A 22881-nucleotide genomic window follows, 5' to 3' on the forward strand; every position below is an offset into this window, starting at 1 on the left:
TCTGACAAACCCCTAACTATCCCAATAATCTCTGAATTTTGTCTTCCCTGTTCTACTTGAAGATTTTGCTCATTTTGTTCTCCTTTCAGCTACACTAATCCTCTAGTCATAAATTGACCTTTTTAGGGAAGATTGTCTCAAAAAAGACTGTGACATTTTGTTCTTCTCAGTATCACCTGCAATTAGCATCCTTGTTTCACAAAGAGAGTAGGCCAACACTTTCTTCAGACTTCTTATTTCCCACTATTAATGCACTTCTACAGCGGTACTTGTTATTCCTGACGTAGCTTGCTAATGCATCTATTTTTTAATTTGGCCTTTCTGATTTTGTGTCTACCAGCTTGAAATATTCCTTTACAATACTCTCAACAATGTGACCTAATTTCTACTGTTTGCTCCTATCTCGTGCAGAGGTCAGTGAAGAACTTGCAACTGAAACAAGCTGAACTCCTATTGAGTTTCTCAGTCTTCCCCTGCGCTGTGACATGGTGTGCTTATGTGATTAGTATGCTTTTTTTAAGTACCAGCCTTCCTTAACATTTTTTTTTCTTTTAGAATTGAATCTCTTTTCAGATCAAGAGCTCTGCACAGCAATTACTTAATAAATAATTATAAAGATGATTGCTTACCCAAAAGGACCAATACCTATGCATAGCTTTCATGGCATTTTTAACTCATTAATTTTGACAGTTATAATTACTATGGGTAGCAAAAATTAAAACTTGGAGACGAGTTCCAGAGAGACAGGCAGGCTGTCTTATGAATCATCATATATGCTATCATGTGCCTAGCTGTGACCAGTTACTTTCACCATCAGCCTTAATGAAATTAAGTAGGTTCTTGTACAAATGCTACCCATCAGCACAGGAAGGATAGATTCTAGCTTAGACTGAAAATGTATGTGAGTCCACAATATCTTTAAGAAGAGGTTTTTACCCCTTCACTCATACCAAATAAGATATGTACTTCATAAATTACCCTTAGGTAGGGCCACTTGTAAAGAATAACTTTCTTGAACAAGTGGAGGACAGTTTACTCCTTAATTAATAATTTACTTTTTCTTAATTTTAGAGTTACGTGGACCAGAGATAAGGGAACATTTTTTTTTCTTTTTGAAAAATTTCATTTTAAGAGCTCACTCCAAAACCAACACGTAGTTTGGATCAAAAGGCAAACTTATGAAGGTTATTCACAAAGCAACTGCATTTTCCCTTCTTTAATGAGATGGGATTTTGATTGGTGGAGAGGCCACATCTTATTATTTTCTTCCTTTCCCTTTCTAAAAATAATCCTGAAAATCTGTTTATCATAAATGTAAGCAGTTGTCACATTCTGAAGTACTGTGATCACATGATAATCTCCATAAAATCATAAAATAAATATGTATATTTCAGTTTGTGGACTTAAAAAAAGAAGAAAACTAAGAATGAAAAACATACTTCCCATGAGACAAACATGAAAGGATGACTAAAGACAGATGGGAAAGTTAAATTTCATGTCACTTATAAATGTTAGGTCCTCTTAATTATGCAACAGACAATGAAATGTCCTTTATATCATCACTGGAAAATTTATGCTCAAAGTGGGTATAGTCACCAATTATTCTCTAGGATGTACGTGCCCATTCTTTCCATATAATGAGGGCCAAATTTCTTAGGTCTACCTAAGAAAAACTAAACACATATTTAGAATTCTTTGGTTAGAAACATATTTAGTTCTAAATAGGATCAGCTACTAGGACATTTGAAAGATATCTTTACAGACTGTTTATGCTTAAGGAAATCCTAGATCACTTTTGGACCTGAAACATGTCTGTGCATCTACAAGACTAATTTATTTAGTTGTCATATCTTACAGGAGTTGCAATGAAACACATGTATACAGCTCAGAGCAAACATTAAGATTGTCACATGTTGAGTTAATTGTGCTCACCTGCGGTACAAAGTCAAAGATCAACTGGCAACACATTGGTAAATGAAATGAAGGCAGAGGAAATTATATTTTGCTGATCTGAACAGAAATCTAAGACACCTTTTGGCTCACCGAGTACACAGGGTACCTTCAGTATCCTCTTGATTCCCTACTGCAGCATCCATATGTTCTCCCATACTTTGAGCCACCTCCACTCCATGCCTTCTTCTGCTTGATATGTGTAGCCCTCCCTTTTCAGATGCAGAACATGTTGAAATAGAGAAATCTCTGTAAATACAGAGCTGATAATGTGAAACTTTATCATGCACTTTTGCTAAACTAAACTGCACTTTTGGGACTGAATTAAGATTGTCTTGGACTAAGATTTTCTATATTTTGGTCTGCTTCTATCTCCACTTTTTATTTACCCAGTCATCTCTATGATTATTTACCACTATGGAAGGAAAACAAGGATACTTATGCTGGTTGCGTATGACTCATGAGTGTGATCTACTTACTGGGGCATGTGTCCTTTCAGTTCCCCCATTCTGAAATGCAGAATGAGAAAACCTTAGAGTTCACAGTCTTTATCTATGTAGGAGAAAAGATCCATCTGTCTCTACTAAAATAATATCCCTAGGATCATCAATATGATCAGCATGTCACTACTGTATTGAATTGCCACACCATAGGGTTTGGATGATAGGGAGGATCCAGTCATCAGTTACGGCTATCATAAAGATCTTCGTCTATGGCTTCTATTAAAATTTAGTTGTTTTAGGGCTAGACTTCCTTTTCAAAGGCTCAAGCCTTTCTCCTACTGAAAAGTAGTACCCATACTTGTACATAATGAATGACTGCAAGCACAAATACTAACAACTGCAACATACAGCCATGTGACTTGTCTTCACAGAACTATGGCAATGACACAGTCAACCAGCACCCATTTCTTTCCATATGGAAATTGGTCCTACAGGAGAATTTAGGCAATGTGTCCCCATATCATCCCATAAATTTTTAGGCATCAGCCATTTCATTTTGCAGTATATCTTAATCAGGCTTCCCAGATAAACTGCACAAGAATTATGTATAGTAATTTTACTATGCAGTAATATTGAAGATTTATAGTTTATGAGCTTACTTTTATCTTGTTCCTCACAACTCACAGTCACTTATATAAAAGCACACAAAACTCCAATAATTTTCTGTGCACTTTAATTTTGCAAGCCCTTAAAGTAAAATTTGGGAATAACATTATTTTTTACACTTTATATGCTTTTCCTGTAAGACATAGAAATGCTTGAGATTGATTCTGAAAACAGAAAATAACCATTATGAGGAATTTCAGAAAATATATCCTTTCTAATGGAAAATTCATTCAGTTTTAAATGATTATTTTTATTAAATAGTTACTTTGGGTCCATTTAAATAATAACATCCTTCATTAAACTAGAAAAAGCTTAACACAGTTTCTTAGTGAAAACCTAAAAGTAAGCATGCAAAAAATAAATTTATGGAATAGTTTTCCTGTTCATTCATTTATTTCTTGTTCATATACATAGTCATATTATAAGTTAACACTTGCTGGGGATACATTTGTAAGCATGTACCTGCATATGTAAATTTTACAGGTGTGATTGGGGGCAAAATTAGCATAGGAAATAGAGATCTGAAAAATTAGTTATGAATGATCTGTGATACAAATTGCCATAGCTGCACTGAAATCAAAGAAGCTATGTAAGTCAGAGGAGCAGATTCATCTATTACAAAATAATAGATGGTTATAGTAACTCACTAAAAGGATCCTCTCATTTCTTGAGGAAAGCTAAGCACAGCTTCATTAACACATAAAGATAAGTTCTTCTAGGTTTCTATTCTTGTTGATTGAATACAGTTAATGACTATAGAACAAAAGTTCTAGACCATATTTTTATCTGTAGCAATGTTCAGGCTGTCCCTGAAACAACTAATTACAAAAATGTGAGAAGTACCTCTACTGTGAGATACCTCTCTCTAATATGAGAATTCCTCTACTGTTGGAATTCCAAGGAAAGGTAAAATTTTTATTTATGAGGTCTACCATTTCTAAGCTTGGAGCTACATAAAACCTGTTAAGTTCCAGTGAGACAGCAGAGTACCCCTTGTGATCAGTCTCACAGAAGGAGGAAGAGGAGGTAACAATCACCTTAGTACAATGCTTGCTCATTTAATTGAGCTCCTTAAGATGATCACTTTATGAAGATCATGCATATGATCCTTCACTAGTTCAGAGTCACATATCTCATATGAAGACCCCAGGAGTTCACATAAGAACACGTTTCATGTCTTAAAAAATATTTCAGCTGCTGGTAAGCACAGTACAATTACACTCAGTGGTTCTTACAAATTCTATAGGAAAAGATTTCCAGGAACAAGAAACACTACGATTGCTTGTGCTATAGTGGAGTAAGAGATTAGTACTCCCAGCCTTTCCCTAATAATGAGAGATTCACTCCACCTGTAGCTGCAGACCTGGTTGTCACAAAATGTGGAGCTAGAACAGCAAATTTCTTAGTTTACACTCTAAGATAAGAAAGCTAACCAAATGTCCTTTCTTCTTCAACTAACTATTTACCTCCTTCTTTAAAAACATCTAAAAGGTATTTAAGAGTCTTTATACACTGAAACAGTAAAATATGAAATTAACTTTAAGTTTAAAAGCACTTAATAATGAATTTGGAATTAAATCAGATTTTGTATGTTGGCAATCAAATGATTTGCTAAAGGACAGCTTGTTGACTTGATGTTTAATGCTCATCTAAGGACAACTAAGTTTTGCAAAATAATTAAATGAGCAGAAATGCATAATCACAATCTTATTAATATGTTAACCTTGTAAAAAATATTTTAGTATTGCAGGCATCTAACAAGATAGCTAAGGCAAGTTAATTAGATTTCAAGTGAGTTGCTAACCATGCTAATTCATATTTTATAAGATTATTAATTAAAAACCAACAAGCTATAGCTTCAGTGCACTATCTTCTATATTTTATACCAGCTCTGACTTACAAGTAAATTAAACAAAGCAAGTATAAAGGATTAGAAAAGTGCAACTAACCATTTCTTGCTAATATAGTAAAAACTATGCTGCAGATGGTTTATCTTTTATATACTTATTACATCTCATGAGGGGCTCTTTTTAGCAATCACTTAGTGTAACATATGAATTTTTTATGCAAACTTAAATATAGGGTTGAAAACACAAATATGTATATTAAGGCACTTTTTATGTTCTCACTTAATTTAATTGTCTCCTATGAATTATCAAAGTCAAGAGCTATAGAAAATCAAGAAATAATGCACTGACAGGTATTTTTCCTTTAGGCCCGTAACATAAATCACCAAATAAACCACTCTTTTTAATCTATCAATTAATCTATCCTCTTAATCAATCAATCCTGCTGCTGTGCTAAGCCCAGCAGAAGTAAATGTTGTGCAGGTATTTCCATTGATCACTGTAGCATGGAAAAGCCCCATTTATGGCTAGATGCTATACTTACTTGCTAGATACCATACTTTTTGTTACCATACTATTATGTTACCACATTCTCAGGTGGCAAATATACAAGCAAGTGAGGAAGTCTTCACTGAAATAAAGACCATCAGTTCCCTTTAGGAAAACTACAGTAGCACAGCTGCATCCCTCAGAATGCCCATTTTGCTCCATGAAACAAAAAATCCTTTGATTTAGGTCAAGTAGGATCCTAATTCTGGAGAAGAGCATGAACCTGGAGATAAGCATAGGGCTGTCTCTTCTTTATCAAACTGATCAAAGACACTGGGTATTTCTTCTGCTTATTACTCTGAACTCAAAACCAACTGGCCTACCCAGCTGCTCATTTATTTTCCATCTGAGTGTTCAGAGTGTGTAAATCCAGGAGGCCAGTGCCTCTCTGACTGCCCTGGCTTCTAGCAGGACCTTCCTCCTTCCTTAGAAGATGCCAAACTTTTTTACAATTGCTTTGATCCAAGACTTCCCAAACAGAAGTTCCTCCTTGACAAGACTTTCTAGATGGCACTGCAAACTTAAAAGGTGAGATAGTGCAGCCAGTTTTCCAAATGTTGACATTGTTTTGACTTGTGTTGTGAACCACAGCCCACACAGCTCCTTGCTGGTTTGTGCACTCTGATTTAACGTGCCTTGCTATAGCAAGCTTGATTTCTTGTAGCATTTTTGTTCCCTGCTATGACCTCAGTGTCAGGTTGTTCTTTACCTTCTATAAGCTTCAGGCTGAAATAAGAAGTTATTAAACTGCTCCATTTTTCCCTTCAGGGTACTGTTTCGCTCCTGTTCAGCAATCAGTCTGAGCCACAGAAACTGATTTGTTTCATTTAGTGTTTGAGATCTGGCCCAGCTTTTGCACATTTTAGCACTATAAGTAGTTCCTATTATCTCACGCCTCTTCATAGTTTAGTTTCCTACAAGTAGGCAGAAGGACAGAAACAAAATATACCACCCTCACCATGCCCAGACCCTCTGAGGAGCTCAAAGCATTTTATGTAGCTTAAAACATTCCACTTCCAACTATTCCAGATCAATGGACTGCTACCATTAAAATCAACCATAGCCATCAGTTCTTCTTCCTTTCTCTGTTTCACCTTTTTTTTTTTTGCTTGCACATTAGCTTTTTTGGTTAAGACCCAAAGGCAGCTACTGACTTCCCTGCCTTTTCTGTTAAATTTCTCATACGTTTCATTTTTTCACGGCTTCTGCTGTTGCCAGCTGTAAGGCTTCGCAGCCCCTCCCTTTGTTCCCCTTGCTCCACATGAAAAGCTGCCATTAAATGTAGCTTCTTCCTTGGTGATTCTGTCCTTATCGCTTGGTAAAGAGGTCAATATCATGTTCCACCCATCCCTAAAGCTCACCAAATATTCTAGATACCTGGCAGTGTTACTGGCTGTCACACAGACAGCAACACAGAGAACACCCAGTGCACAGGAAAGTGAGGGCTCCCCTTTGCTGATCCAGAATAATCTCATTTCTGTTTTCTCCACTGCTGCTGGATTGTGTGTAGGGCTTTGATTCATTCAGCTAATAGTTTATCTTGCTCTATAAAAATATCTATATTCAAAGCCTTAAACATTTTTTACATTTACTGATTATAAAGTAATACAGTTATAACGTATTATAATCTAGAAATAAAGCCTGAGTGTCTTGGAGTCTTTTTATCCAAGCTATATATTTTTATGTGCAGTACAGGCAACTGTGAGCACAACATGGGTAATTATGCATTCAGTTTGAAATGTCCCAGTATTTACTCTGTCACCTCTGTGCAAAACTATTCAGTGGTAAATCCAATATGAGGTTGCAAGTAACATACGCAGTTATTTTATTTATTTGTATTTCTCCACATAGAAAAGCTATCCCAAAAGTTTGTTCACAAAAATGATAGTGAATCATGCCTTGGCAATTCATTTTATTTCTTACAGACAGAGCATCCAGAAACATTAAAAGCTCAGCAAGCCACTACACATAACAAAAATTTTCAAAAAAGGACATTTTATCAACAACTAGAAACATACCTTCTGTTTTTCCCCTTAAGGAGCCTCAGACCATTGTGGCTCTCAGGACATCATCAGGTCTGTAGGCAGCGAAAATTGAAGAGTCCAAAAATTTCTACTGAGAGTAACTTGCTCACAGAACCTTGGCTTTGTACATGTCAGGAGTCCAGTTCAAACACCTCCATTAAATGCTGCAGTACCAGTAAAAAAAGCCACTTTTTATACAGGTTGGTGTCCAAGGGATTCTTGCCTTTCTTGGCAGGTAAAACCGAGCAGTCCAGTGCCATTCTGCATCAATACCTTCTCTGTTCTCCAAGGTGCTCTGTTCGAGAGGCACAAGACAACAAACTTCCTCCTCCTGAACCCCTACATATTCTTTGGGCCCCATGTGGTTTTTGAAGTCTGCTGATAAAGTGTATCACAGCGAGTGGCAAAGTTCACAGCTGAAAGAAACAACTGCTACCTCTTGGACATGCCTGGATGGGAAAAAAATATTCTGCTTTTCTACTATCATCTAATAGCAAGTGATTGTTCATATTCAAACCTAGGCTGTGAGCTTTTGCAATTAAACATAAGTATTTTCTCAAGTAAAAGCCTCTAAGAAATCCATCATCTTCATCTGCCCTTGTTTCCTCCAGCCCACCATCGCCTTGTTGGGTTTCTGTCTGCACTAAACTTCAGCCACTTCATTGCCACTCAGCTCCAACTATAAGCGGAAAAACAGGATGAGCTACTTATTCTCTTGTTTTCTCACCTATGCAACCCTGAAAACACAGATGATATTTGCCCTTGTATATTGCTTCTGTTTTTAAAATGTACATTTCCTCCTACAGTAATATATAGGAACACAGAGTACCAAATAGATGTCCAACAAGGACAAGTAAGTGTTGAAAAGGCCAGTCAATATCACTCACTCACCTCCAACTTATTTTTGCCAGCAGAAAATAACCAGCCTGAGGTCACAAAGTTGTATTCATAAAATTTGAATTTTCTTCTAAAATTGAGAGGTTTGTTTATTCCTTTAGAACTTGTTTTCAAATCATGAAGATTGTTGGTTTCTCTTGTATGAATTACTGAACACAAATATTTTATGTTGTGCATTAGTGCAGTAATTTTCCTTCCAAGCCAAATAAGCAAGCACATGGAAGGATATTGGTATAATATTGCCACATGTAATAAAATACAGTGTTCTGAAAACTGAAGTGCAAGAGGGTTTATAAATATTAAATATGTTAAATTTTAAAGGTCTTGCCACTCTTCTAATACTGTAGTGTTTTAAATTTTATTTGAAGAATTCCAAATGCTGATGTCCCAATGCTCATGCATGCTGAGAGCTACATTTGGTTTTGCTTGGCCTGGAACTTGATATCAGATCATTGCTTTGGGCTCAAAGGTGGTACTGTGATAACTTACAAACAGCGTTCCTGTAGATAAAATTGGGGAGAAATAGGAGTGAAAGGGGAACATTAGCATGGAGCACAGCATAACCGTTTGGCACCTTGAACCACCAAACAAGTATAGAAAAAGGCTGGCTTTCAATAGTTCTCTCTCTCTTTCTCCTCCCCCTCCCCCCCCCCCTCCAGCTTGGGGAAAAAATCACCTGAAATTTTATGTTTGAAACACTGAAAAAATAAACACCACCACCAAAACTCAGAATAGTTTGACCTAATTTATAACTTCTGAATATTGCTTTCACTGAAGTTTCTTTATTAATATGCAAGCCAGGTTCTCTTATCATTTTTACCCTGATGCTTCTACTTTCATAAATCATATATCAAATTGATAAAGAGAAAGTTAGCACAGCCCTAGGAAAATTCAACAAGTTGTCAGTTATTTCTTATTCAATAATTTATGAGAACAAGATGTCTCCATTACATAAATAATTCCTTTACATTTCATTCAATTATGCTGTTATTTTGGATGTTTAATATTGAGAGAAAGCATGGCTTTTGAAGGGCAAAGTGGATGTTCTGGGCTGAAATAATTGTTGAGCTCCAGAGATTAGTGATCTGTTATTAATAACCATCCATAACACAGAATGTCCACATGAAGAAAAGTATCTTGCTTGAAGAACAAGCAAGATATGGTGTGAACCCAAAAGCTTAGACCAAAAAGAATAGGTCACAAATTTTTCAAATACATACCTCCCTCCCTAGAAAAGTAGGATTTATTGAAACCCAAACTTGCTGTTTACATTATTTGCTGCAATCAGTGGTGGTGTGGCTACTGTGACTTTAACATATGACTAAAAATAACCAATTAGTAAAAACTAGTCTTTTCCTCATCAGCTACATCTGTAATCAGAGGACACTGGAACCTCTGAAGCTGCTGAAACCTTTGCCCCTTTCCAAAGCTCTCTTTACTTCATTTTCTCTTGGAAGGGTCAGCTCATACTTTGGCAATTGTAGGGTCCATCCCACTAAAACTTTGTAAACCTTGCTGAAATCTTTTTTCATGATTCTGTGTTGATGAAAACATGCAGGCATCTAAGATTGTATGACATATGCAACTGCAAATCTCGTATAAGCGCGTTACAACATGTAACAATTTGTTACAACATCTAACACGCTTTGGTAGATAATTTATTTTGACTAACGACTTAAATGCTGTTAAGAGTTAGGGTGATTTTGTGCACCCTTCACAGCAGCCTGCAGTGGGAATTTCACTGGTTAGCCCAAAGCTTTCAGAGATGGGCATACAGTGACTCAGGCTAAGCACAAAAGGGCTGAGTTGGGGAAAGTTAAAAAATCCTTTACAGGATAATGGCCATTTTGTCTGTAATCCATCATATAAACACTAAATCCCCTCACCTTGTATTGTCTATTTAATGATTAGTCTGTAACATTCTTGTTTCTGCTATATTGCTCCTTTGACCCTCTGTTCAGTTAGCATGCAAACACAGGAAAAACACACACAAAATCTACTGCGATTTTGTTTTTTCCTGAGATCCTTACCAGCTGAGAAACAAAAGTTTCACCACTCTTTCTTGATTTTGTTTTTCAATATGAGCTCCTTCAAGTTTGACTTCTTTGTGCTGGTGGGGTGTACCTGCTGCCATTTCCCAGGTACTGACTCCCATTTTATATTACTTTTGTTTAGACTTGTATTTTAAAGCAGAAAGCTTCATATGTTCCCTTCAATTCTGTGTTCTCTTTCTCAGTTGATCATGAAGGCTTTGGCATTTTGGTGTCTTCCGCTCTATGTGTATGACTGTCCCACCATGGCTTTGCTACAGTGAGTGTGGATTCAGTTTTCCAGAATATCTGTATTCTCCAAGTTATCCTGTCATCTAGTATGCAATAGGGGATACAAAAACTACAGGTGAAATTTGTCTGGGATCCATATATATTATTAATAGCAAATCTATTGTATGCACCCCAACAGCAAGAGGTTTTTAAAGTGTTTAATCTGGTCTGAAGTTTGATTCTGCTTTGCTTCTAAATTCTTCCTGATGCATGACCGAAAGATGTGCAAGCTCTGCTAATGCCATCTGTCAGCTACTTGATGAATAAGCATCTTTCAAAAGTTTACTGTCAAGATACAAAATGAGCTGATGGTTGCAATAGTATGCTGCCAATTTTACTTCCTGATTCTTCTTGCAGTTCCTTATATGCATCCTTGATTTGCTTTTTTGTCATCATGGCTTTGTGGATATCTATTCCCCAAGTTAACTGCCTTAGTCAATTACATGTTTCCCCCTGTATGCTCTTTAAAATTTATTCCTCAGCACATGGCAGATCATACCTCATGGATTTCTGTTGCATCTGCTAAGTCCATCAGATTTCCAGATAACTACAAATGTACCTGCATGCCAGAACTGAAATCCCATGTTGGGATCCCATTAATAGGGCATAGCTGCTGAACTGTCACACAATTCTGTTTCGTATCACAGGTGACAGGAGAAGCATAGAAAAATCTGTGTATGATGACCAAAGACAGACATCATAAAGGTACATTTTATGTTCTTTTAACAGTAAAATTTTGTCTAGTAAATGTGGTCAATGAAGCCAAAAGATTATTCATCATATCTTTAAGCTGATGTCTATAGCAGGTTAGGTAGACATCACCCTACCCTCCAATGACTATATTGACTGCTTCTACACCATAGAGATCTACATTTGGTCACTTGAATGCCATTTATAATTGGATTAGATTAGGGATTGGATTGGAATTACAGATCAGATGGTAGCAGCCAGACTCCAGTTCTACTGACAACTTTTAATGGTTTCACCCATGTACTGAGGACAATGTTAGAAATACAGTGCCGTTTACTCTGCAACTGCTAACTACAAATAGTCCATCAGCTGTACTTTATTTGTGCCTCAGAGCGCACAACTACTTAGATAGTTTACAGCTGATGGAGTTGTGCAGCCGGTGATGAAACCTCATGTTTGCTTAGGCTGCCAGACACCACGCATGCTGATGTGAGAGGTAACTGCCAAATCTGAATTGTTGCCTTTACTGATGTAGATAGTAATGAACTATAATTACCATTCAGTTTTCCATATGTTGCTGAAGAATTTGTATAATTAAGTCCATATTTAAATATGATTCATGTCTCCAAATTTAAATGTTTCTGCTGGATCCAGGAGCTTTAGCATTCTTCATGATTTCAATTGCTTTGCTAATTTCTTCAAGGTAGGGCTCTGTTAATTTTACAATACTTTGGATGATCTATTTCTTTTTAATTTATTCATTCATAGTTTTTGCTTATCATCTGAGGTTGTACTGACGAGATATCTAAAACCGAACTCAATTTGAAAAGAAGGTTAAAGTTAAAAAACCATTAAGTTGGCTCCAGTTTTGATATTTCTAGATTTTAGAAGTCTTATAATTTGATATCAATGAATTAGTGTAGCTGTTGCAAAATACATATTATTTTAAAATGTAAAAATGAAGATTTACAACAAAATAATACATTTTATAATGTTTATTTGTAACAAAACATTTGAATAGTCCCCAGTTGAAATTTCAGGTTTTGACTTTGTGAAAAATGTTTAGATCTCAGAAATTCTCACAGGAGGGACAAACTGCTTCCCATAACTTGACTACCAATGTCTCCATTCAGTGACTGGAGTAATCGTCCTTCCCAACCAAAATGAGGGTGTAGGGACCATGACATGTTCAGAAAGAGAGAACAACCTCTCCCTAAAAACTGCCTAGCAAACCCTGATAAACATGTTAGCTCATGTTCTTTAACCATGTGGTTACCGTATGTGCCAACATTCCCAGATCATAATATTTCCATTTTTTCCTGAGTCAGTTGTTCTGAGTTGACAGAGGCACAGCTGTTGAGTTTTACCTTGATTTGGTTCCCCTCCCACTCATACACAAACATCATATCAATGATTAAAACATAAGATTAATGCAACTCCTCCAAAAGTATACATACGACGTGTTGCTTAACAGCGGCATTTTTTCTTTCTCTCTGTGATCATGCGCCCCAGGAGGAAGCACAGTTTAGCCATATGTTTTCTATGTTACATGTAATCTATGACACAACAAAAAATTACCAGAAGGACATCATTGTCACAGCTTAAAAGAACATATTTCTTTAGTAAGACTAGTGCACTCTCTGCACTTCATAATTACATGCACAATTGCAGAAAATAGACTGCATGAATCTGGAGAGCTGTATAAATATGGCAAGAGTGTTTTGTGGGCTGGAAATATGTTTATAGGACAGGTGAAGATGGCAGAACAGGTGAAGCAAATCCACTTCCAAGATCCGTGCAAGCTGCCTTAGTGACAAGCTGAGACAACACATCGAATCCTTGAAAACCAAGTTTAGATTAATGGTGCCCCTGGATGCTATTCTATTTTTTAACAGAAATGATGGGCAGTCCTATGACTTATGAGTACTCATAAACAACTCAATATTTACCAATAGAGTAACAGATCAAAGACAAACACATGAACAATTCCAGCAGTTGCCTGAGTGATTCTTCACAGCTTTCATAAAATAAGAGTAACAACATTACCATAACAAAGATGTGTGATCCTAAAACAAATCCTTGCTTTCCAAATACCTTAGGAATTAAGATAAATAATCAAGGAAGAACAATCTTCATAAACCCAGTCTGAAATAAACAGAAAAATGTGCAGAGTTTATAATTTTTTCAAGCATTCCCATATGTACAGTCACTCAAGTCATATTGAAAAGGCAGCCTCAGTAAATCTGTGAGCCATTATGTGAGTAGATTAGCAGGAGTTCTGACAAACATGGAAATACTGTCAATGGTACACTGACAAGCACTGTAACTGAATGGGGATCAGATTGAATTACTGTAGTGTGGAGTAAATTAAATTATGGAGCTTGAAGGAGACCTACCCATGTGTATCTAAAGTACATCTAACAGAAGGATATCTTACTGAGCTGTTATTTAGACACTTAGCAAGGTCTTGCTATAAACAAGATGGCAGCAGATGACTGGGTTTTATTTAAATTAAAAATCACAAAGAGTGAAATTCAAATGACTGAAGTTAGGGCCAACAGCATACCTCTGTGAAAGCAGAAGCTGTCAGTAGAAAGTTTTTACGGAGAACCTTTTTCCCTATTGCATACCGTTCTGTGAACACCCTGTGCCACTTACAAGGCTTAATACTGTTAGTCCCACACAGTATTCCAAATATTTATGATTAATGTGTTAACACTGCCTAAAGGTGTTCAGTTAGACTCTGAGGGAACTGTTGTTGTCAGGTACATCTACCCGGAAATACAGGCACCTTTGCCATCAGAAAATGGTGAACGTGTTATCCTAGTTTTGATGGGTGACCATATGTCTCTGCCTGTTGAAGCTCTTGCCCATCTCAGACCTTCCTGGGCAAATGACACACATAATGTCCTTTATATTCCTATTGTCTAAGACTTGAAAATGGCTCCATAAGTTGTGTCTGCCAAGAGAGTCAACCTAAAATGAGCATGAGCCACATGTTACAAAATCTCTGCTGTTTGTAAATCGTATTTGCTATCATAGCTAGCCATTGCATCATTTTCTGGAGGTGATGGTAGCACTTGAGACATCAAATCGTATCGATTTTCTTCTTATTTTGCTTCTTTTGTCTGTCAGAAATTCCTGATGATTCTGACATCAGTGTCCAGGAGCGCAGGAGTTCTTGGTTTCACTTTCAAGCTGAAACTAAGCGTCAAGGGTACATGCCATCTGGGCACCTGTAGAGCCATTTTGTATTTTAACTGTATGGTGTATTAGACTCCAATTTGAAAGCCTTTATCAGTAGTCATTTTATGAAGTTGCGATATTTTAAACTTGTACTTCATTGCAAACTGCTTAGATCCACTGAATAATTTTCAATATTATGTAAAGTCTGTCACCTTAGGAAAAGTTAATATGTTACACATAAGCATGCATTAAGATATGTTACTTTTAGTAAGGTCATGTAATAAAAATAAGAATCATTGTCCAGGACAATTTTTCACAGGCAAAATAAATTAATCTATTCCCAATTTACTACCAAAATGTGCTTTTTCTCTGGTATAGACCTGCAGTTTGGCATATGAAATAAAAATTTCCCTAATGTTCCTCTGAGGACACCCTAAAATATCTCTGGCCCTTCTCTTACATCTCGTTTACCTCCATCTAGGTCTCATGTGCACTTTTCCACATATTTTCCATTAAAACCTGAGGTGTTCCTACACAAAATCTCACCTAGTTCTGAGAACAACCCCTTACAGTCATAATAAGGTTTCAGAATGCACTGTCCCTGACATCTCCGGCTAGTCACGTTAGTTGTTTTCTATCATGTCTGACATTCAACTTTATCTCTAGAAATCATTATCCAGATTTCATCTGAGATCAAACAAGATTTTTACTGGACTGATAGTGATATTCTATCTTTCAACTTTGCTTCCTGTCCAGGCACTGGAGTGCATATCTGAGGTCTCAATATCTCTTCCAAAACTGTTTTCAAATGTTGCATTTTTATCTGGGTGGAAAAAAAAAACCAGAAAAAAAATTTCAAATACATTAGATGCTTGAACAAATGGTTTTTTAGGGTGAATTCATTTCCTTTCTGTTCCCCATCGTTTTCCTTACAATGTTAGGGCCCCATTTTGTGAACTGTGCTAGCTTGTGTATGGTCTACAACTTGAAGTTATGGACACATGAGTTGTTTCAGGTTGAGAGATCAGTCATCACTAGCTGCAACACTGCCTGCTTTTTCTATGGGTAATTCCTCTGAGGTAGCAGAGCTGGTGCCAATGTCTTTGTGTTGACTTGGCCACTCATTTGTTCCAGAAAAGTGATGTAATTTTGCATTGTTTCCCAAATGTCAGAAGTGGTCTTGGTTTGTGCACGCAGCTCTTTGGACAAGGTTTTCTGGATGCCATCTTTGAACTTCTCAGATCTTTCTGCCTCTGCACTATTGTGATATTTTGAATTTGTCATTGTGTGCAGTGTATCAGAGCACTATCCGCCTACTTTAAAGACAGTCTGTGCTGACATGCATATTAACAAATTTAATTGCTTCATCAAAGTCTAGCTTTTACTCTTCTAAGAGTCTTCAAGGTTTGGTTTCAGATCCTGCTTAGATCTCTTATCACAGACTCAATTCCTTAAACTGTAAAATGCTTTTCCTTTGTTCCAGTAACTCCTATATATTCACATCTTTCTGCAGTCTGATTTTTAAAACATACCTCTCATCTTTTGCTTTTGTGTGGTCTTTGGTACTCTTCCAGGGTCTGTAATAGCTGCATTGTGTCTTTTGCCTGAGCTTAACTGAAAACAATGAAAAACCTCTATTACTTCAGAAATTGCTATTATGAGAAATACATTTCTGATTAATTTTCTTTTTGCTGGAAAACTTTCTTCATCTTTACAACTAATGGTGTCTTTACCTCTGTTTGTGTTTCTGAGAGCCCCAAGAGCCCCAAGTCACAGTGGGGCTCTTAACTGTTAGAGTTGAACTAAAAATATTATTTACTTGCTCTTCATTTAGTACAGCCATCACTGAGAGCCAAGCCGTCTATTTGCCACCAAGCAATTCTGCTTCACTCCAGCTTTGCATGGTGTGAGCTCTGTGCAAGGTGAACAATCTGGGTCACACCAGAGCCTCATGTAAGGAGCAGCCGCCTCCTGGCTGGAAACTTTAGCTGCATTGCTTGAGATGAGAGAAGGCAGGGAAGGTATCACTCCCTACTTGTCATCCATCTATTCTTCATCCATACGAGTCTACCTGTTCTCAGCATTTAATGGTTAAACTTAAATTCTGGTATCGTCTCATTACAATCAAAGCCTGTTTTGCCACTCACATCAGCAGATGCTGAGTAGAGCCAAGGGTACAAACCTTGGTACAAACCAATGCCCTGGGAGAATTGTACACACACTCGATCTGCACTGAGGGCAGGTTATATTAGCAGGCATGAGGGGAAGAGCACAGGCAAGGGACAGCGCTTGTTAGACTAGCATACAGTTGGAAAAAAACATGGTTTAGCAATACTTGCCACTCCTTGATCACTTCTATTCAGACTCAGCTAATCTAAAAGGAAAACCTGCATAATTTCTCAGATACTGCATGCGGCAGCTTTTGGCAAATGCTAATTTTGCACAGGGCAACACGGTGTACATATCTTGAAGACTGGCAGAGCGGAATGGACTAGTAAATCATTATTTACTGCTAAATAAGCCTCACTTCTGTGAGGCTAATGAAAATTAAGTGATGAAGTTCTGGAAATGACTAGATTCAGTCTAGTGGTGGGGATGCAGGAACACCACATGTCTAGATAAAATTCTCAGTCTTCCTACTTCAGACTTCCCAGGTGACTTTTATAATTTTTCCATTAGTCTCATTTTTAGAAACACGTAACCCAATATAAGCTTCAGAGCAACTAAGTGGCAAGTAATTGGTCTGATTTTCATGACCACTGAGTACGTCAGGGTCCTATTTTTGAAAATCATCTCACTTATCTAGCAATAAAATAAAGATGTAAAGAGCATCTATCTTTAGGTGCACAGCACTACATATCCAGGCTCCAGCTTATTACTTATACTTTACCTTATTACCCGTAGTTTCTTATGGCACCAGTGTCACTTCTTTAAAAGACAATAGCTGTGTATTTCAATACCTTAAAATCACCTGTTCAGAGTAGCCAAATGATATCTTTCTCTCTCCTTCTGAAATGAAAACAAAAAATACAGAATGCCCAGTTAAAGACTCATTTAAATGCCTATGTTCATTGTATTACATTCAACTTAAAGCCATATATATTTGACAAGGGGTTGCAGGCAAGGCATTTCCTAGAAAAGTCCTTAATGTTTGCAAATTCTTAGCTATAACAACATATTGAATGCCAAGATATGCTGTGAGGGCTTGTTTGTTTCTATAGGCATGAGGTAGCAGTGGAATATTTTATGTATGTTTTTTCCTACTGAGTTTCTCCATCTTGTAGCATATGTGCTGATTAGTATTAAATGGAAGAGGCAGCTTAGAAGCATGACTTGTTTTATGGGTCTGTATTGTCAAGGAACAACAAGAGAGACAGGAACTCCAATATAACAGATAAATCTGAATGTATTTATTCCATGGCTTCCCACCTCTTTTGTCATAGAGCAAGACTGAAAGTCTGTTTCTGCATATGTTTCCCATTGAATTCAAAAACTAGTAAACCATGGAGTAATTTTTTAAAGTCGCTATTGCTTATCAAAAATTAATGAGAACAACTGTGTGTACTCTCCACATTTTATTTGATGCATAAACAGAGCAGTGGGGTTAATTGTGAAAAATGTTTACTTTGGGGGGGGGATAAAACCCACTCAGATGCTGCCTTTTTTCAAGCTGTGAAGTTTTTCCCTCCATAGCGCATATGCCTTGCTACAATCTGGCAAACATCCCCACCAAAAAAAAAACCCCAAACCAACCCAAGATAATAATATCTTTTTTTTTTTTTTTAATCGCTTGCAGTAGAAACTAAGAATTCATGTAAATTACATATAGTTTCCCCTCTCTATAAAAGCATCAGATTGACACATTAAATATTGGCCTCCATGACTGTGCTGGCATATGAACCTAAAGCTAGTCACAAGCAAGGAAAGGAAGCATGCTCGGTTTGAAGCGTTTTCTGAACAAACTTTACAGTCCAATAAAACAGAAATTTAGTTTAATAATATATCACTTATGTTAGATGTAGTGTGCAGGGCCAATAGCCTAAAACATGCATTTCTCAACTGAAAGCATTGTTATTAAATATAATACCTGCCAAGAACTGTCCCAGTTGTATGCTTCTCGCCACTGTTTTCTCTGCAATAATGGACTCTGATTTTGATTTATGCACATTTACCTAGCTCCCCAAGGGTGTCCATACTGTTGGACGTGAAATAGGCTTGTATTTTGGCAAATTCCAAGTGTTTAAGTGAGCCAATTTTTTTTTTTTTATATTTCTTGGCCTAAGTGGTAAATAAGCCAAATATTAAAATACATATTTTATGGTACATTACTTACATAAATTTTAAGCCAGTCCTCCAAATATTTCTCCAGCACTGTTTAATTTCTGCCTATTCTGGACCTAAGTGACACTGCAGAACATAAGGAAGAGTTGGATCACACTCATGAGAATGATACGGTTTGCTAGGACCTTTCTAGCTTACAGGGCTGAGCATAAGGAGAGGACAAAGCTCTTCTCAGAAGGCATCTGTGGAAAATGCAATGAAAAAGTAGAATTAGACCAAGCCAAAGCTCCACTCTGACCTAGTGAGGTGTTTTGCCAGTGTGATTGAGAGGCAGCCCAGCAACAATCCGACCAACTGGTCTACCTCCAGCTTCCCACCACTCATTACAAATGAATCACCCATTCACCTGGGATAGCACAGGTACATGATACTCCATGCATCCATATGTGTGTGGAGTCACAATAAGTACATTCCTAAATCCTCTGCAAAAGCAACTTGTACAACCAAAGTTACTGGATTAAATGGAAATAGTCATGTAAGGTTTTTTTATGTATCAAGTTTTTCCCAAAATACAGACATTAATGAGCAAAGTTATTAGTAGGACTGACAGAATAATGTTAAGGACAGACAATGACAAATGCAGAAATATTTGGAACAAAATATTGGATACAAACCTGAGAGGTGCTCAATACTTACGGTGGCTGCAAAATGCTGCTTCTCCTCCTACTCTCCTTCTGCATCTAGGGACTCCCTACCCAGGAGAAAGGGCAATGACAATACTCTCTATGTGAGTGATATTTCAACAATTCTTACTTTGTAATGTAATTTTGGGTCCCCAAGTCACTAGCTAGATCAGCATATAGAGAAGGGCAGTCTGTCTTTTTGCTTTTCCGGCCTTACACATCCCTTGCTGAAAGTCATGTCTTGCCCTGAGTCTGACATTCCTAGCAAAACCCTTCATCCCACACAGAGCTCAGCATCTGAGCCCTTCAAGCAGTCGCAGAATTTTCTAAGGACTCACACCTTCTTTTTGCAGTGGCCTCAAAATGTTTATGAGCTAACAGCTGCTTGCTTGCTCTTCTTGTCACCCACATTTCTCAGTCAGTGGCTGCACATCTTCAGATTTAGATTCACCATGTTACCCAGCAGGGAGAAGTCACATGCCTGACTTCTTCAGCAATATTTAATGAAACTGAAACTGAAGCTTCTTCAGTTGTTGTTGCTTTTACAGCAGTTACATTTTCTGGCTTAGCAGTCCAGTGGATAAGGTAATGAATGGGGAGTCACAATAAAAGCCTACATGTCTCAATCCTATTATTTCAAACTACTTTATATTTATTGTGGAGCAGTGGACACATGGTGTGGAATTCATCAGCTGTAATTAAGTCATCTAGAATTAGGTATCTAACTCTAAATAACACTCCATAGGTTTCTTTTGCAAGAAATGGAGACACATAAGCACCTATAGGCAATTCATTTCCTAGTAAAATATGTCCACAATGGATCCGATAAACTGATCTGTCCATTGGCCAAGGGAACTCGCTGTGGTAAGCCCAGACTTAGACAGCTGATTTTTAGAAATCTAAATTTCCTCATGAGGACTCTGATACATGGTAATTCAGGAAATGATAGGAATTTGTAAATATGTCAGAGCTTGTGTTTCTAGTTTTTCACTTCCCTCCTTTGAAAAAAATTAACTAAAAATGTTGTTAAGATTCCACATTATCACTGTTACTATTTCCCCTGCTTTAATAACAAAAAAATCCTCATGGTGCTGGTTGATATGAAATGCTTTATATTTGCAAAACCCAGCATGTTTAATCTGCCAAATTACTCACATAGAGAAGTCAAAAGCTGGTGGCAACGTAAACTAAAGCAGGGAAACTCAGGAAGAGCTGTTTCATTGAAAGGGCTCTGAACATACGGAATAAATAATCGAAGGGAAGGCTGAGTATGAGAAGTGTAAATGAGTTCAAGAGAGCCTCTGATTTCCTTCTTGAGCATAAAAGGGGTCAAGTAATAGAGAGAAAAGACAGAAAAGTGAGATTAAGGTAAACCAAAAAAAGCAGACATGCTGGGCCAGATAACTTTTTCCTGTTTGTAAATTTCATGTTTTCAACAGAAAAAAAAAAGTGACTACACAGATGGTCTGTGTTATTCCCACATCCTTTGAAATTCAGTTTCCAAAAATGTCACCTTGTTCCATATCCTCTTGTGTAGCATAAAGTGCATACACTGTTTTCCAACATGTTCACATGAATTCTTTCTGTCAAGATTGGTCTACTTCATTAGCTATCACCATGGAAAAATGTGTGTAAGAAGGGGGATATAAACATTAATAGCATCAAATTCTGCTGCTGACATCTGTGTGAGAGAAGGCTGCTGGTGGCTTATTCATAGTGTGTCCACATTAGCGAGCAGTTTGGCCCAAAAAGAGTGAATCGGTGCTGAGGCCGCTGTATTTTTGGTCAGTGCAGTTCTGGTGGTTTATTTTGGTCTAGAAAAAAAACCCTTCCGCCTGCGTCATCAAAGCTGCCCAAATGTCCTTTAGCTTGGATACTAAGTAACCTGTTAAGGGTTGGAAAACATTTAGTACAGAGCAGAACATCCAGTTTGGGTTGATTTAGAAGGTATCTACCTAGTATGTACCAAAACAGGTTTGCAAAGGGAATTAACATAGAGGATCTGTATGCTACTGCTCCAGATCAAAATGTGCATGGAGATGTAGTCTTCATTACCCAAGTTCATGCTCGACGAGCTCTCTTGGGTATTCTGATTTGCTCCATCTTATCAGACACTGCTTCACTATGGAAACTGCCTTTCGGATACCTTCTGATTGTCATAATATCATTAAATGAAAGGAACAGAAAGCATTTGGAGAGCTCGAGTTATCCTGCAAAGCAGTCCCACTTTTGGGTTGGGCTGTGCTCCTGATCTTCTCAGACCGATTACTGGCAATGGGACCAGTCTCAGAGCTCAGAGAAGGCTGTGGCAAATTCATCCAGAATTTCTTCTGTGGGATCCGAGCAAGCAGCCACCCCATCTCCACCTCCCCTGTCCATTCTCGTGGGATAGAAGGAAGTATGTGCCTTTCTGGTAGCACAGACTGGAGCATATATGCAGAGTTTATAACCACTAGGAAAAGACCCAAAATAACAAGAGCTTAAATCAAAACTTATATAGTAGCATTTTGCCTCTAAAGATTGCTTGAAACTGCTTCTCTTTGTCACAGTCCCAGCTTTTTCTTTAGCTGTTACTTCTAAATTATGGCCACCCTGTTTTTCACCACCCCACAAGACATACACAGACACACCACTACCTGACCCTTCTAAGCAATTTATAAAATGCCTTGTAGGAATTATGCACCTAGACAAACCCAGCCCTGTGCTCTGGCTCCATTTGGTCCCATTGCCTCCCAGTAACAGTGCAACATACCCACTCTTGCAGCCTGCAGCAGTCCTTTTTCCAATGGCAGCCTCATTCCCTAGAAGGGGAAGGCTTAGCAATAGAAAAGAGATTTCCTGCTGTGTTTACAGCAGCAAAGAGTTTTAGTGAGGTGCAGATCCCAATTCCAGTCAGTTATGGGCAAGGGATCAAAGCTCCTGTAATGCCCTGTGGAGAAAGAGGACATGGCTCTACCTTTGTTGCTCTCAGACCTAATGTGGGTGGCACATGTTCAGAGATAAAAGAGCCTGGAGAAGTCCATCATCTGATTTCCTCCATAACCCTCCTTCTCTGCCCTTTTGTGAATAGGGGACACCCAAACATATGTTTGTTGTGTTGGAACATGTTCATTTTCAAAGGCAGCAAATGAACTGAACACCAGGGAAGCTCAGAGCCTTTTGAAGAGTCTCATTTCCTTAACAGAGTAACTTTGGAGTCCGGGGGGTTGTTCCTTAGCAAAGCTTGTATAACATGAAAGGACAGTCAGACCCTGATCATATTACTCTTTTTCACAAAAAGTCCTAAAAATAATAAAGAAATTGAGAGTAAAGGCAGTTCCACCAGTCTATAAACACTAACCTAG

Source organism: Mycteria americana, chromosome 2 (assembly GCF_035582795.1).
Source record: "Mycteria americana isolate JAX WOST 10 ecotype Jacksonville Zoo and Gardens chromosome 2, USCA_MyAme_1.0, whole genome shotgun sequence".
Lineage (NCBI taxonomy): Eukaryota > Metazoa > Chordata > Aves > Ciconiiformes > Ciconiidae > Mycteria > Mycteria americana.